The sequence below is a fragment of the Pan troglodytes genome, chromosome 14, assembly GCF_028858775.2.
Source record: "Pan troglodytes isolate AG18354 chromosome 14, NHGRI_mPanTro3-v2.0_pri, whole genome shotgun sequence".
In the NCBI taxonomy this organism is placed as follows: Eukaryota; Metazoa; Chordata; class Mammalia; order Primates; family Hominidae; genus Pan; species Pan troglodytes.
In genome coordinates, this window is record NC_072412.2 from 30,044,294 (window position 1) to 30,058,929 (window position 14,636).

General features: G+C 42.8%; 1 protein-coding gene and 1 long non-coding RNA gene across 2 annotated transcripts in view; one reads left to right on the forward strand and one right to left on the reverse strand.

The window, feature by feature from the left end:
* Positions 1-7,468, forward strand: part of ALOX5AP (arachidonate 5-lipoxygenase activating protein) — a 147,168-nt gene extending 139,700 nt beyond the window's left edge. The window contains exon 6 of the mRNA XM_063792037.1: positions 6,633-7,468. The gene's annotated coding sequence lies outside the window, so the exon portion shown is untranslated. The remainder of the gene's footprint in view (positions 1-6,632) is intronic.
* Positions 4,214-14,636, reverse strand: part of LOC104001814 (uncharacterized) — a 52,561-nt gene continuing 42,138 nt past the window's right edge. The window contains exons 4-7 of the long non-coding RNA XR_010150419.1: positions 8,011-8,133; positions 7,327-7,408; positions 6,141-6,362; positions 4,214-5,783 (exon numbers count right to left, since the gene is read on the reverse strand). This is a non-coding gene — a long non-coding RNA (uncharacterized LOC104001814). The remainder of the gene's footprint in view (positions 5,784-6,140; positions 6,363-7,326; positions 7,409-8,010; positions 8,134-14,636) is intronic.

Sequence of the window (14,636 nt, forward strand, 5' to 3'; positions counted from 1 at the left end):
CCTGGCATGCAGAGTTTAACAGTCACTCATGTATTTGTTTTTGATGGTGTAGATTTAAACTTGGACCCAGGCACTCTATCTGCTCCATTCCCAGATCTGAATAAAGGGTGGTATGCGTTTGCAATAAAATCAATATCTTTGACACTCCTTGACTATGAAATAAGCCAATAGGCTAATTAGGGTAAATAGTTTCTTGCTTTCCTTAGGGATTTCTGTTAGAGTATTTTATGCTATGGTTTCAACTTATCACATGCTAAGTATGCAGGAATCACATAAGCATAAGGCAAATATGTTTGAAGGTCTTTTTTCTCCCTGAGACCCTCAATGTCTGATAATAAATCAGATTCTATTTATGAGATAAACTTTCACGTATGTATTTCATAATATTTATGAGGATACAAAGATAAGTATTTACAGGAGTACAACTATATATGTAGATGATTTTATTTCCATCATGTGGCATTTCATTGACACCTAATACTGACTTCCAAGTGTCCATTTAGACGATATGTATACAAAGGAAATGACATGCTTTTTCTTCCTTTAAAAATATAGCTGATGTGATGCCCCTAATAGAGAGTAAATGAATATAATCAAGTTTTCCCTACTTTGGAGTACAAATTTTAAGCTTTTATATTAAAACCTATTTATGCCTAGTGTTCCATTATTGGAACACTAAGCATGTGGGAGTTATTTATGTCCTACTGCTCAAGGTCATCACCAGGGTCTGATTTTTCACACTCAAAAAATTGCAACTTCAGACATAAATGGGTTAAAATGTACTATGACGTATCTCCAACTTCATCCTGGAATGGTTTTATCTGACAGGGTTAAAAGTGGCAATGAGAATAAGTCTGGCTGGGCGCGGTGGCTCACGCTTGTAATCCCAGCACTTTGGGAGGCCGAGGCGGGTGGATCACGAGGTCAGGAGATCGAGACCATCCTGGCTAACACAGTGAAACCCCGTCTCTACTAAAAATACAAAAAATTAGCCGGATGTGGTGGTGGGCACCTGTAGTCCCAGCTACTCGGGAGGCTGAGGCAGGAGAATGGCGTGAGCCCGGGAGGTGGAGCTTGCAGTGAGCAGAGATTGTGCCACTGCCCTCCAGCCTGGGCGACAGAGTGAGAGTCTGTCTCAAAAAAAAAAAAAAAAAAAAAAAGGATAAGTCTGACTTTGCCAGCAGGAAATTTTAAAAACAACCTCTCCCTGTGTATGTAACTCACATGGTATATACCTTATAATTCATGCGGCTGGTCATATTTTATTTATGAAATATTTGGAATCTGGAATCCAAAATCAGGGAAGGTGCAGATTCTTTGTTGCCTATTCGTAGTGGAAATTAGTTCAAGTTGCTTTATTTTTAGCATTGCCATTCCACATTATTTTAAAGATAAGACTTCTGGGGTGACACTTTATTATTATTTTTATCAGTGTTTATTCATTTTTCCAATAATCAAGAAACAGAAAAATCAGAAGAAAGCCAGAGAAAAAGTGAGTTTCCTGTCTGCAGTGCTCAAAGCATACCACACACATTAGGAAATGACAGAAATGCACAAGCTAGACATCCAGCCAATCAAAACACATTGCCCAGAACAGTCAAGTTTAAATGGGAGCATGCATTCCAAGTCTTGAAGTTTAAGACACATTAACATTAAGCCTTTCAACTTCACATAGTAATACAATCCAGCAACAACACAGCATCAATCAACAAAATCAGACTAAAAGAAAGAGCTTGTGCTTCCCCCAAGAGAGCACTGTAGACAGATTGCACCTCAAAGTTGAAAGGACAGTTAAGCCTTCTCCTTGTTGCTTTCTCTGTTCTGGGACCACTTTGCAATTTTCCTTCTTTCTGAATATGTTTTATCTCAGGTACAAATAGGTTGGCTCTTCTGCAAAAGACTAGCCAACTAGTCTACCACAGAGTTAGTTAAGTCTCATTGTTTCAAATAAATTTGTGTTTTATTTTTAAACTCATTGACAACTCAATGTGTTTTTAATTAACTTCTTTGACTTCAGTTGTTTGAAATCCAAAAGTGGGCTTGGACAAAAATTAGCTTTATCAGTTTATGCCAGTGTGTGTTTAACCAGGTTTTTTCTTTACTATACATTAACTCCAGATAGATGGGGCCTATTTGTTCATCAAAGGCTGGCTTTTCCTGCATATCTCTGTGGCAGACACTAGTTGGGTTACCTTTTGCAAAACGGTTCACACCAAATAGGGTTGGGGGAAGAACTGACACTTCCAAAACCAACTATGGTTGCAGTTGTATACAAGTGTCAAAGAGCCCGCATTCTTTATAAAGCTTAGCTAGGCATTGAGATGTAGGCTTTTAAAATATGACTTATTTGTGGGTTTGTTTTGGTTTTTTGTTTGTTGGTTTTGAGACAGGTTCTCACTCTGTTGCCTGGGCTGGAGTGCAGTGGCACTATCATGGCTCACTCTAGCCTCAACCTGTTGGGCTGAAGTAATCCTCCCACTTCAGTCTCCTGAGTAGCTAGGACTACAGTAGTGTGCCACCACACCCAGCTAATTATGTTTTGTGTTTTGTTTTTGTAGAGATGGGGTTTCTCCATGTTGCCCAGACTGTTCTGGAATTCCTGGGCGCAGGTGCTCCTCCTGCCTCAGCCTCCCAAAGTGTTGGGATTACAGGTGTCAGCCACCATGCCTGGCCACAATATGACTTCTTAAGCACCATTAATACACCTAAGTGTTGGGCCCTATCTTTCAATTTGCCAGATACAGGGTGGTCATATAATTTATTGTCCATGCAAGGATCTTGAGAATGGTTAGGGTTGCTAACCCGATGGGTTGCCAGGACATCTGGTGTAAACCTGGACATCCATATATATGGGACTCTTCTGCCCCATGCGCCACTACCACGTGCTTTTGAAGGCCACGTGTGTGTTGAAAATATTGCTAAATTTCACCTGCTAATTGTTCTGATGAATCTATGAATTTTTTTTCATCCTGGAATCATCCATGACTTCCTACTTGATCCATCAGATATCAGTATCTCACTATTTCTGGACCCCAGGACACTTTTCCACCACGAAGTTCTTTTCCTGCTTATAGTGCTACTGTCTGTGTTTCCCATCCCTGTTCGTGGAGATCCTAGTGATTCTTTGGGACCTAACTCAGCAGGATCTCTTCCATCACTTTAGCTTCCACAGGGCTGTATTTGTATCCTCCTTAGGGCACTCACCTCTTTCGGTTTTGTTATATTTTTATGTGTTGTATCATTTTTCATTACTTAACTGAAAGAAGGAACCAACCACAAAGCTGCACCTCTACATTACACATTGAATGTGAGCCCCTTGTTTTAGCTACTTCTTATGTGTTTGGTGAATTGTTTTTAAAAGTGTGGTAGGAAATAAACATCCAAGAAGGTAGAAAGCCTTGTTGTATTTGGCAAGGAACAGGCCGATGCTACTGCTGGATTTGAATGCCAGCTTCTCCAATTAAGAGCTGTGCAATCTTGTGCAAGTCACTTAACCTCTTGGTGGCCTGTAAAATGGGGATGATAATAGTACCCACCTCCTAAGATACTGAGTATTTAATGTTGCCAGGCACTGTCCTCACAGAACAGTGCTTGGCAAACAGTGCCTGGCAACACTAAATACTCAATATCTCAGCTATTTTTATTGTTCAGACTTCATTTCCCTATTTTTCGAGGTTTTATTCACATTTTTGAATTGTATTGCAAATAAAAGAAAACCAAGAGCTATCGGCATGTGTAATGGAGGGAGGCCTAATGGCCACCTCCGTCAGGCACACCAGCAATATCCACTGAGAACGAATGCCTTGGTGACCCAAAGGGCACTTGATGGGACAGAATAAAATGTCCTCTTGACTTGAAGAGCCAACCAGGCCAACCCCAACCTCTCAACTTGAAATCAGAGAGTTGAGGTGCTGGTTCTCTGCACATCTGTAGAATAGGGACCATAAGAGTACCTACCTCATGGGGTTACAGTAAAGATGTAATGAGATCATCTATGTAAAGCACTGAGCATAGTTTCTAGTACCTGCTCTACATTTGCTGTTGTTCACAGCATCTGTCCTGGAACATGAGTTGATTATTGAGAGAGGTGTGGTGGGTGTTCCGGGGAAGATATCCTCATATTTCCTCCAGCCATCAGGAACCTCATGGCTAGCTCCATCAGGAGAAGCTCAGCAAGAGAGTGAGAATGCAAGCCTCTCATTTTTTTTTTATTAGAAATGGTGATTAGGAGACCGCCTTCCCCTCTCTGCGAGCATCCAGTGCAGGAGGGCCAATATCTACAGCTGCAAGAATGATCAGCTTGATGCTGAGGCAAGAGTTATGATTAGCAACAGAAGTGGCAAATTAAGTTCACTGACTAGCAGGCTGGGAAGAGCCAAGAAATCTGTATTAATCACCAAGGACAGAACATGAGCTCTTTGAGACTCTGCAGGGAGAAAAGAGGCTGAAAGTACCCACAGTACTTCTGGAAGGGGGCTCAGAACCAATGAGTCTTCATTAGCATGGCTATTGCATCCTATAACCCTGGAGTCACTCACCCAGACTATAGTGACCTAAAGAACTCAGGGTTACACACAGCACAGAGCCACTGTCCCAGGGAAAGAAGTTTCTTTGCTTCCAGGCGCCTCTGTACCTAACTGTTACTGTTCTTTTCCCAGGGTCCCCAAAGAAGAGAATTCCACCAACTTTTCTTGGCATTCTCTGCCAATAATTAGCAATTTTTTCTTTATGTTTATCCTTATTAATGCCTATTCCTGTTCAGCTGTGCTCATGGAAAGATAGCCAGCGTGTTTTGCACTTTCCCAGGCAAGCACATCTCAGAGTCCAAATGGCACAGTTGCCTTCAGTTAATTTTCACTTAGATCTTAACCTTCTGAGTTTATTTCCACTTGAACTCTGGGTATTAAAGTAGAAATAATGCTTTGTGACCTTTAAGCGGGACACCAGCTGCTTCTCCACCCTTTCCCCTGTGGTTTAGTGACCCACACAGTCCAGTTCTGCAATAGCCTTGTTTCTGGAGTTCTAACCTCCTTCCCAGCAGGGAATGACTAATGCTTAAAGCCACGCATTACACGAAGGTTTACCAGGCAGAGCAAATAAATGGTCATCGGAGACATGCTTTCAAACAGAGATCTCTGTTCTTGGCATGAAGGTTAAGGTTAGTGAAAAAAAGTCCCACCTTTGCCCCTTTCTGTTCAGTTCCACCCCTTTATCTTCCCAAGGACATGATGAGAAAGATTTTAAAAGTGATCACAGTGGTTTATCTTCATGACATGGGCAGAGTTCCATGAGTCCTGTGACTCAGTGACACTCTGAGGAACCCATGACTGTGGGGTAGGCTTGGAACAAACTCACTGTTGGCAGAAGCTGTCCACTTCCCCCATTTTTTGCTCTGGCAAAAATAGATTTCAATGGCAGCTTAGGAAGGGGCCGCGGTGGGGAAGAGGCTGTGGTAAGAGAACATTCTTTCCCATTCTCCAAATCTTCCAAACCAAGCTTTGCTCCATGGGACCACTTCACCCAGAAGTCTGGGCAGGAGCTCAGGCTCTGACACTGTCATGGCTCCCAGCTTGATGGATGGGAGGAGGCGGGGAGCTGGGTTTCCAGCCAGGAACTAAGGGAACTCTACGCTCCTACAGTCCCTTTACTTACTGGGATGGTGTTCACGGCCTCTGCCCACTGAGCCTGCCAAAACAATCTGTCACAGCCAAGCCCAATCACTCCCCATTCCCTGCTCCAAAAAAGAAGAAACCTTGCTGCAGCTTCATAGACATTTGGTCAATCTGCAATAATAAAAAATAGAGGCAGTGGGGCATGGGGAGAGGGAAAGAAGAGAGGCTGGGGGCTGGTGATGGAACAAGTTGAGTTTGGAGCTGCAGAGTGGGAAACTATGGGATGGGCTGGGAATACACAGGGGAGGATGCCTCCTTAAAGTAGGCTTCGGACTATGTATATGGATCCCCTTTGGACTTTGGGATAATTAGTGAAAGATCAGAGTTATCTTGAAATTCCTTTTGTTTGCAGGACTGCATGTTTGGCTGCTCTATAGGGGTCCTGGCTGTGTAAAGGTCACACGTGTAAGTGGATTATGGGCTCATTCATCTCCACAGGGCAAGCTGGAGAAGTTTTTCTTGACTCACTGGAAACAGAAGTAAAAGGCTGAGGAAGGCATTGCGGGGTGGGTGTATCACACAGGCGATGGTGAAAAGTGGAGGTGATGTGGTAGGGAGGAAGACATCCGTCTTTGCTTTTGACTTTCTATTTCTTCTGCCAGGGAGCCTGGCATCCGGGTCGCCTGTTGCCCAGCAGTGGAGCAGTCACTTCATTTCACTGTGTCTCACAGTTGTCTCTGCTGTTGGCAACTGGATGTGGGAGGGAACAGTGAAGAGACTACTAAAATTTAATGTCCTTTTTATGACCAACTTTTGTTGCTGGCACCTTCCTCTTGGAAAAAAGACACTGATTTATGACTGAACCATCCCTACACACAGAAATCAAATCATTCTTTCTGTCTCTTAGCTTATTTTTGTTTAGAGGAGCGGATGGCTTCCATAGGCTGTTCAGAAAATGGCTGGGACAAATCGGAGTAAAAAAACTTAAAAGTTTTTATTTCTGTCTCTTTCTCCCCACAGAGGAGCTTGAAATTCTTGCTTCAGGCCATATGGAGTGGATATTCCTTCCAGAAGGAAATTACAGACCACTCTCTGTTTCTACTCAACTGCTTTTCACTCTGTAAGTGGACTCTTTGAAGCAGCCTTTTATTTACCTCAGATTCTGACATGAATAATTGTTTAATTGCCTTTCAGCCTACACAAGATAAGGAACCATGTCTCAAAAATTGTATAATTCTCTTAACTAAACAATAGCCAAGCCATCTGGAGTAGTTTTCAAAGGAAAAAAGAATTCCTCACATATGTTAAGCATTTTATTCTTTTCAAAATGCATTGCTCTGTATTATTTCGCTAAATTGGATAACGTATACGAAAGCACTGTGTAAATTACATCACATAACAAAAAAGTGAAATGTTATAACAATGATTGATTTGATTTTCCATGTGGGAAACTGAGGCTTTACGGGGGTAAGTTACAATCCCAAATCACAGCAGTTAAACGGAGCCCAGACAGTGGTCTGTCTTCTACCTCCGGATGTGCTCTCTCCTCTGCAGAGGATGCTTCACCTCTTGGGGCCTTCCCCAGCAGAGGCCCAGGATCACCTGCAAAAGGCTTCCCCAAGGGTGAGGCCAGAAGCAGGGCTGCAGATATGTGTCCTGAACCTCCCATGGACCCTGCTGGCTCCCTTCAAAGGCTTCGGGCATAGCGACTTGCCTTTCCGTCTTGTTCAGTCGTCACCAGTCAGCCGTCTGCAGACTTCTCTCCCTCACGTTGTGGCAGAGGACTTGTACATTCTCTAGATTTTAAAAATATATAAGTTACTTTTTCTTTAAAAAAAAAATTGTCTCTGAAATAAGCTCCCAATACATTTGCATATTTTTAAAACGTGTTAGCAAATTCTCATAATAGGATTTGCGTTTGTTAGAAGAGGACTGGGGCAGAAATCACAGATGAATGAAGCACCTGCCACTCCCTCACCCCTCAGTGAGTGCAGCCCACCCAGGGAGGCAGCAGGATACAAGGTGGAGGAGTACCCCAATACCCAAGAATCCCATGCAAAGGGCAGAGCAGCCTGAGAGCAGGGGCAGGATACCAGAGGGAAGGGCTCAGGAGGGTTTCAAATGCATCAAAGGACACAATCAACAGAGTGAAGGGGCAACCCAAGGAGAATCAAAGAAAATATTTGCAAATCATATATCTGATAAGGGATTGATATCCAGAATATATAAAGAACTCCTGGCCAAGCACAGTGGCTCATGCTTGTAATTCCAACACTTTGGGAGGCAGAGATGGGAGGATTGCTTGAAGCAAGGAGTTCAAGACCAGCCTGGGAAACAAAGTAGGACTCCTTCTCTACAAAAAGAAAAAAAATAATTAGCTGGATGTGGTAGTGCACACCTGTAGTCCCCACGACTTGGGAGGCTGAGGTCCGGATTGCTTGAGACCAGGAGTTCGGAGGCTGCGGTGAGCTCTGATCTCACCACTGTACTCCAGCTGAGCTGATACAGTGAGACCCCGTCTCTAAAAAAAAAAAAATTAAATATTTAAAAATAAGAACTCCTGCAACTCAACAACAACAAAGTCAGTCCAAATAAAAAATGGGCAAAGGACTTGAATAGACATTTATCCAAAGATGATATGTATACAAATGGTCAATAAGCATATGAAAAGATGCTCAGCATCACTAATCAATCATTAGGAAAATCAAAATCACAATGAGATACCACTTCACACTCATTAGGGAGGCTATTAATGAAAAAAAAATAATAGAAAATAACAAGTTTTGGATATTGAGAAACTGGAAGCCGGATGCATTGGGAATGGGCAGGAATGTAAAATGGTGCAGCCACTATGGAAAACAATATGGTGGTGCCTCAACAAATTAAACATAGAATTACCGTATGTTTCAGCAATTCCAAAGAAACATCATTCTCTGGGGTAAATACCTGAGGTTCGCCATCTCATGCCAAGGATATTGAGTATGCAGACACACAGGAAGTGGGTTTAGGAGCAGAGGTTTAATAGGCAAAAGAAAGAGAAAAGAAAACAGCTCTCTCTTCTGCGAGAGAGAGAAGGGCACCTGAGTGGGAGTTCCGGCTGGTCGTGGAGTGCACAGGGTTTTATAGAAAGGCTTGAGGAGGCGGTGTCTGATTTACATAGGGCCCAAAGATTGGTTGGACCTAGTGTGATGTTTACATAGCTTGAGGGAAGCTGGCTGCCCCACCCTAATCTTATGCAAATGGGCTATCTGCCTGACGAGCTCCATGTTGTCTGCCCCCTGCTGCACATGTGGTTGGCAAGGAAAAGGGAAGATGAAGCTGCCATTTTGAACATGCCTATTTCCCAGGTAACCCCTTTCCTATTGGCACAACTGCCAGCATTCACCTGTGCAAACTTCTAGCCTGCCTTTCTATGTCTGCAGCTTGATTTTACTGGCCACCCTTTGTTAGAAAAGAAAATGATTTGGGGGCTGCTTTTCATTAAAAGGAAAACCTTACTGAGGACTTCCTTACCCTCACTATCTGCCTAAATAATGTCTTTTTAACTCCTACATCATTTCCACTTCTGGGTATATACCCAGAAAAGTGAAAGCAATGACTCAGATAATTATACATCCATGTTCATAGCGACATTATTCACAGTAGTCAAAGGGTGGAAGCAACCCAAGTGTCCATTAGCAGATAAATAGATAAGTAAAATGGGGTCCATATAATGGAAAATATTCAGCCTTAAAAAGGAAGGAAGATCTGACACATGCTATCGCATGGATTAACCTTTAAGACATTATGCTAAGTGAAATAAGCCAGACACAAAGGAACAAATATTGTATTGTAGACCAAAAATAAAATTATAAGGCCCCCCAGTCATCTGAAAGAACCCCTCCTCTCAGCCAAGGGCACTCCAAAGTTAACCTGAAGAACTTGTTCAGGTCATCACGGGAAGGTGGGGTGGGACATTCCTCATTATACCCTCCTCCCATTTGGAATTCAGAAACAGCCAGCCAGCATTAACATCAACTCAGACCTTAAGTCTGATAAGAAACATTTACAACCTATTCTCTTTGGAGCCTGCTACTTGGAGGCTTCATCTGCATGATAAAACCCTGGTCTCCACAAGGACATTTACCCAAATGTTCCTTTTTTTTTTTTTTTTTTTTTGAGATGAAGTCTTGCTCTATTGCCCAGGCTGGAGTGCAGTGGCATTATCTTGGCCCACTGCAGCTTCTGCCTCCTGTGTTCAAGCGATCCTCCCACCTCAGCCTCCCAAGTAGCTGGGATTACAAGCATACGCCACCATGCCTGGCTAATTTTTGAATTTTTAGTAGAGATGGGGTTTCATCATTTGTCCAGGCTGGTCTCAAACTCCTGGTCTCAAGTGATCCACCCCTCTCTGCCAACCAAAGTGCTAGGTTTACAGGCGTGAGCCACCGCACCCCACCAGATATTCCTTTTTATGATAATAACTCTTTCAACCAATTGCCAATCAAAAAGTCTTTAAATCTACCTATGACTTAGAAGCTCCCCCACCAACCCCAACCTTCCACCCTTACCTTGCTTTGACTTGTCCTGCCCTTCTAGATGGAACCAAAGTAAATTTTACATATACTGACTGATGTATTATGTCTCCCAAAAATGTATAAAAACAAGCTGTATCTCGAGCACCTAGGATGCAAGCCATCAGGACCTCCTGAGGCTGTGTCATGGGCATGTCTTCAAATACTTTTTTTTTCTTTTTTGAGACAGAGTCTTGCTTGCTCTGTCACTCAGGCTGGATGCAGTGATGTGATCTCGGCTCACTGCAGCCTCTACCTCCCGGATTCAAGCGATTCTTCTGCCTCAGCTTCCCGAGTAGCTGGAATTACAGGCACGCACGACCACACTTGGCTCGTTTTTTGTATTTTTTGTAGAGATGGGGTTTCACCATGTTGGCCAGGCTGGTCTTGAACTCCTGGTCTCAGGTGATCTGCCCACCTCGGCCTCCCAAACTGCTGGGATTACAGGCGTGAGAGAACTTCCCAGAAAAATGTGAAGGTCTGAGGAGAGAGGGAGGCATTGAAGTCCATCGAAGCCCTCTCCAGGGAGGACACCTTCTGGAGGCTGCTTCACTGAGGCCGATGCTACTTAGAAGAGGAACCCACGCCCTTCCTCACCTCTGCAGTGTGTGATGATCCCTCAAAGGCCCTTTCCCAGTGGGTACATGGCCTGGGAAGGATGAAGGACGAGGTGTCCAGCTCCTCCCCTAGGGTCATCTATCTGAGAGTTCATCTCTCCTGTCCCATCCAGATGGCAGAGAAGACAGACTGTGCCCATCAGGGACCATAAAGGAAACTCCCCTGATTCACTTGGCTCCTCCAGAGGGTAAGAGAAGAAACACCCTGTGTATACAGAATTAATACAGAGGGTGACATGAGACAGAAGTTTAACCTCATCCCTTTTTCCATAGGTTTTTAAGCTTTTATTTAAGCCAAAACAAGGGCTTCCAAATCGTCACACTCACACACACGCACACATATATGTTTTATACTCAATAGTTATTAAGACCAACTATAAATTTTGCTAATTTCTTTGCTTCTTCCTGGACTCCACCTTCCAGCAATTCTTTCAGGACAATTGATGGGTGGGACACTTTCTCAGGTCTTGTATGTCCAAAAACATCAAATTTTACCCCTCACACTTGAATGACAATTTGATTAGGTAGAGAATTCTATAACAAGGTCACTTTTCCTCAGCATTTCAGAAAGTGACTACTCCACTGTCTTCTTCCACTGGGTGCTGCTAGTGAAGTGTGATGTTAGACTGATTTACATGCCATAGTGGGTGACCTGCTTTTTCTGTCTCAAATATTTTAGTTTTTCTTTATCCTTGATATTCTGATAGCTTACTCTAATCTATAGGGGGTGATTTGTTTCATTTAAAAAAAAATGTATCTTGCTTTGTCCTCCAGGGAACTTTCAATTTGAGGACTACAGTTTTAGGAAATTCTTCTCTGTAATTTCTTTGTTAGCTCTGCTCCTTCTTCTCAATTTTTTTCCTACTGGAACCCTTAAAAGAGGGCTTTTTAACCTACTGTGTCTGAAGTCCATATTTCTTACTTTTCATTCTTCCATTCTATTTCTTTATCCCTGCGTCCTGTTGGGAGATTCCCCCATGCACTTGGATTTATTTGGATATTTGGCCATCCTGCTTAGGTGTCTTTCTTTCTTTCTTTGAGACAGAGACTTGCTCTTGTCGCCCAGGCTGGAGCACAGTGGCACAATCTTGGCTCACTGCAATCTCTGCCTCCCGGATTCAAGGGATTCTCCTGCCTCAGCCTCCCAAATAGCTGGGATTATAGGTGCCGATCACCACACTCAGCTAATTTTTTTGGATTTTTAGTAGAGATGGGGTTTCACCATGTTGGCCAGGCTGGTCTTGAACTCCTGATCTCAGGTGATCCACCTGCCTCAGCCTCCCAAAATGCTGGGATTACAGGCGTGAGCCACCACGCCCAGCCAGGTTTCTTTATTAACAGTGACATAGACTAATTCAATTTGCACTGACTGCTGATAGGAGAGGTGGATGCAGCTGTCTTCTTCTGTGCTCCACTCTATTCACAGTGACACCAGGGGGAATGAGTCTACCAGGGTGACTCTGTTCTTCCCTTCCCAAATAAGCACCCTGCCTCTTGTACCTCAGCCACCCAGCTCCTCGATTCCAACCACCAGGTGGGACAAATGTTTGGTGGCACCTGTCCCTTCTGCAGCAGGACTCTCTTGCACACACCTTAGACTATTTTTTTTTCTTCCTCTGATCCTTTTGGTCTTTTAGGGATTTTCAGTTTCTGAAAACCCCCTTCTCTAAAAGTCTCCCTTCTAGTTTTCTGAGTATTGTTACTTTTTAAAATTTATTATTATTATTATTATTATTATTATTTTTTGACTCACTCTGTTGCCCAGGCTGGAGTACAGTGGTGCAGTCTCGGCTCACAGCAACCTCTGTCTCCTGGGTTCAGCAATTCTCCTGTCTCAGCCTCTCCAGTAGCTGGGATTACAGATGAGTGCCAACATGGCTGGCTAACTTCTGTATTTTCAGTAGTGATGGGGTTTCACCATGTTAGCCAGGCTGGTCTCCAACTCCTAACCTCAAATGATCCCCTCATCTCGACCACACCAAAGTGCTTGGATTACAGGCGTGAGCCACCACGCCCGGCCTGTTACATATTTTTTCTATTGTGTCTGAAAACCTAGTGCTGAAGGGAAGGCAGCAGTATGTGTTTGGGTCACCATTTTGAAAACGGAAATCTTCAAATAAAATCTTAGAAGTTTGAGATGTAAGAGATACAGTGCAGCACTTTAGTTGAAGCAGAGGTGGAGGCCCCAGAGGTCTGCTTCCCTTCTCCCTCGCAATGGCCTGTGAGGAGACTGCAAGGAACACCCAAGGCTCTGTGGATCCTGGCATGAAAACCACCCACCCATGTTATTATTGTGGCTTCATGTCAGCATCACAATCGATTTGATAGTTGGCACCAGGATCCTGGTTGCCTGATCCCTCCAATAGTGACAGACTACTTTTTTAAATTTAGAAACTTGGGACCCTTTTAGGACTTTCCTTGAAATTTCCATTTTTTGGTCTGACAGTTCACTTGCAAAGAACTGTAGTAAGTAGGAGGCCATTGGCTTGAGGCTGTGCAGGTACTTTGAGTTCCTACACAATGAACTGCAACTTAACTTGGTATATAAACAAACTATAAAATACAAACCTAACTTAGGAGTGTATTTTTTTGTAACAGCCAGTCTCAGCCAATCACAAGCAGCCAAGCTTCAGCCATTCACAGGTGGTCAGCTGATCAGACCATGTCCAAATAAGGCAAATTCCTAGCCATAACCAATCAAGTTATGTCTGCACTTTACCTCTGCATTCAGCCTATAAAAGCCACAGCTCATGCTGCTAACTTGGAGTTCTATGAACCTCTTGTGCTTCTGAGTGCTGCCTGATTCATGAATCATGTTTTGTTCAAGTCAATTCTGTTGAATTTACTTTCTATAAAGTTTTTCTTTTAACAGAACTAACATTCTTTGAGCTCCATAAATTATCATGCCATTGCTGTCTCTACTTCCTCAAGTGCTCTCTGATGACTTAGTAAGGTGGATCTTCATACCACCCCAAACCATAATCTTTCAATATGTAGTGAATATACTGGCTATGAGTTCCACCTATGTAAGAGGTGTTTTTAAATTACTTTACATGGAACTCTCCAGCTGTGGATATGAGGTAACAAACCCATTTGTCTCATGCACACGGTGGGGGATGGTTGAGTGCAAAGATTGTTGATGTTTTGCTGTGTGTTCCTCTGTGTAAGGCCTTCCTCGGGGCCATTGAGATAACTTCAGTGATTTATATCACCTCAAAACTTTTAAGGATTTAGACTTTCTTCTGTCTTGGTTGTATTCCTGTCTAAGGCTGGCCTATGTATGACCCAAGATTATTCACGTAACTTATTCAGAGGTAGAAGACATTTTATTTATTTAGAGAAATAAGAAATCATCATACCAGACTAGTGATTTGAGTAAGAGATTTAAACAGAAAAATTTTTTTTTAATGTTTGAAAGTACCTGTTATTGGACAGGCAAAATTTTAATGTGTCAAAAATTTATTTAAACTATGTGGTCATTATCTGGAGTAGAATAGTGAATTATGTCAATTATTTTGTTAATTATCTTACATTTCAGAGTCCTATTTACATACATAATTTCCATATACACCATAGAAAGTCTACTCAAGCCTCCATTTTTTCCAAATATTTAGTTGTCCTTAGTTACCTGTGATCATAAAATGGATTTTAGGCAGTATTATTTGGTTGACTTTTGCTTCAACTCCAGCAAATCAAGCAGTTTGTTGGTTTGTCACATATTCATCATCTATTCTCTTATCTGTGTTCTTTTCTAAGCAGCCTACCACCTTCCACTGGGGGGGATCCATGAGATTCCAGGGAAGCTGACTTTATTGACGGGAGTGAGGCATGAGGTCTAAACTAAGCCAATCCAT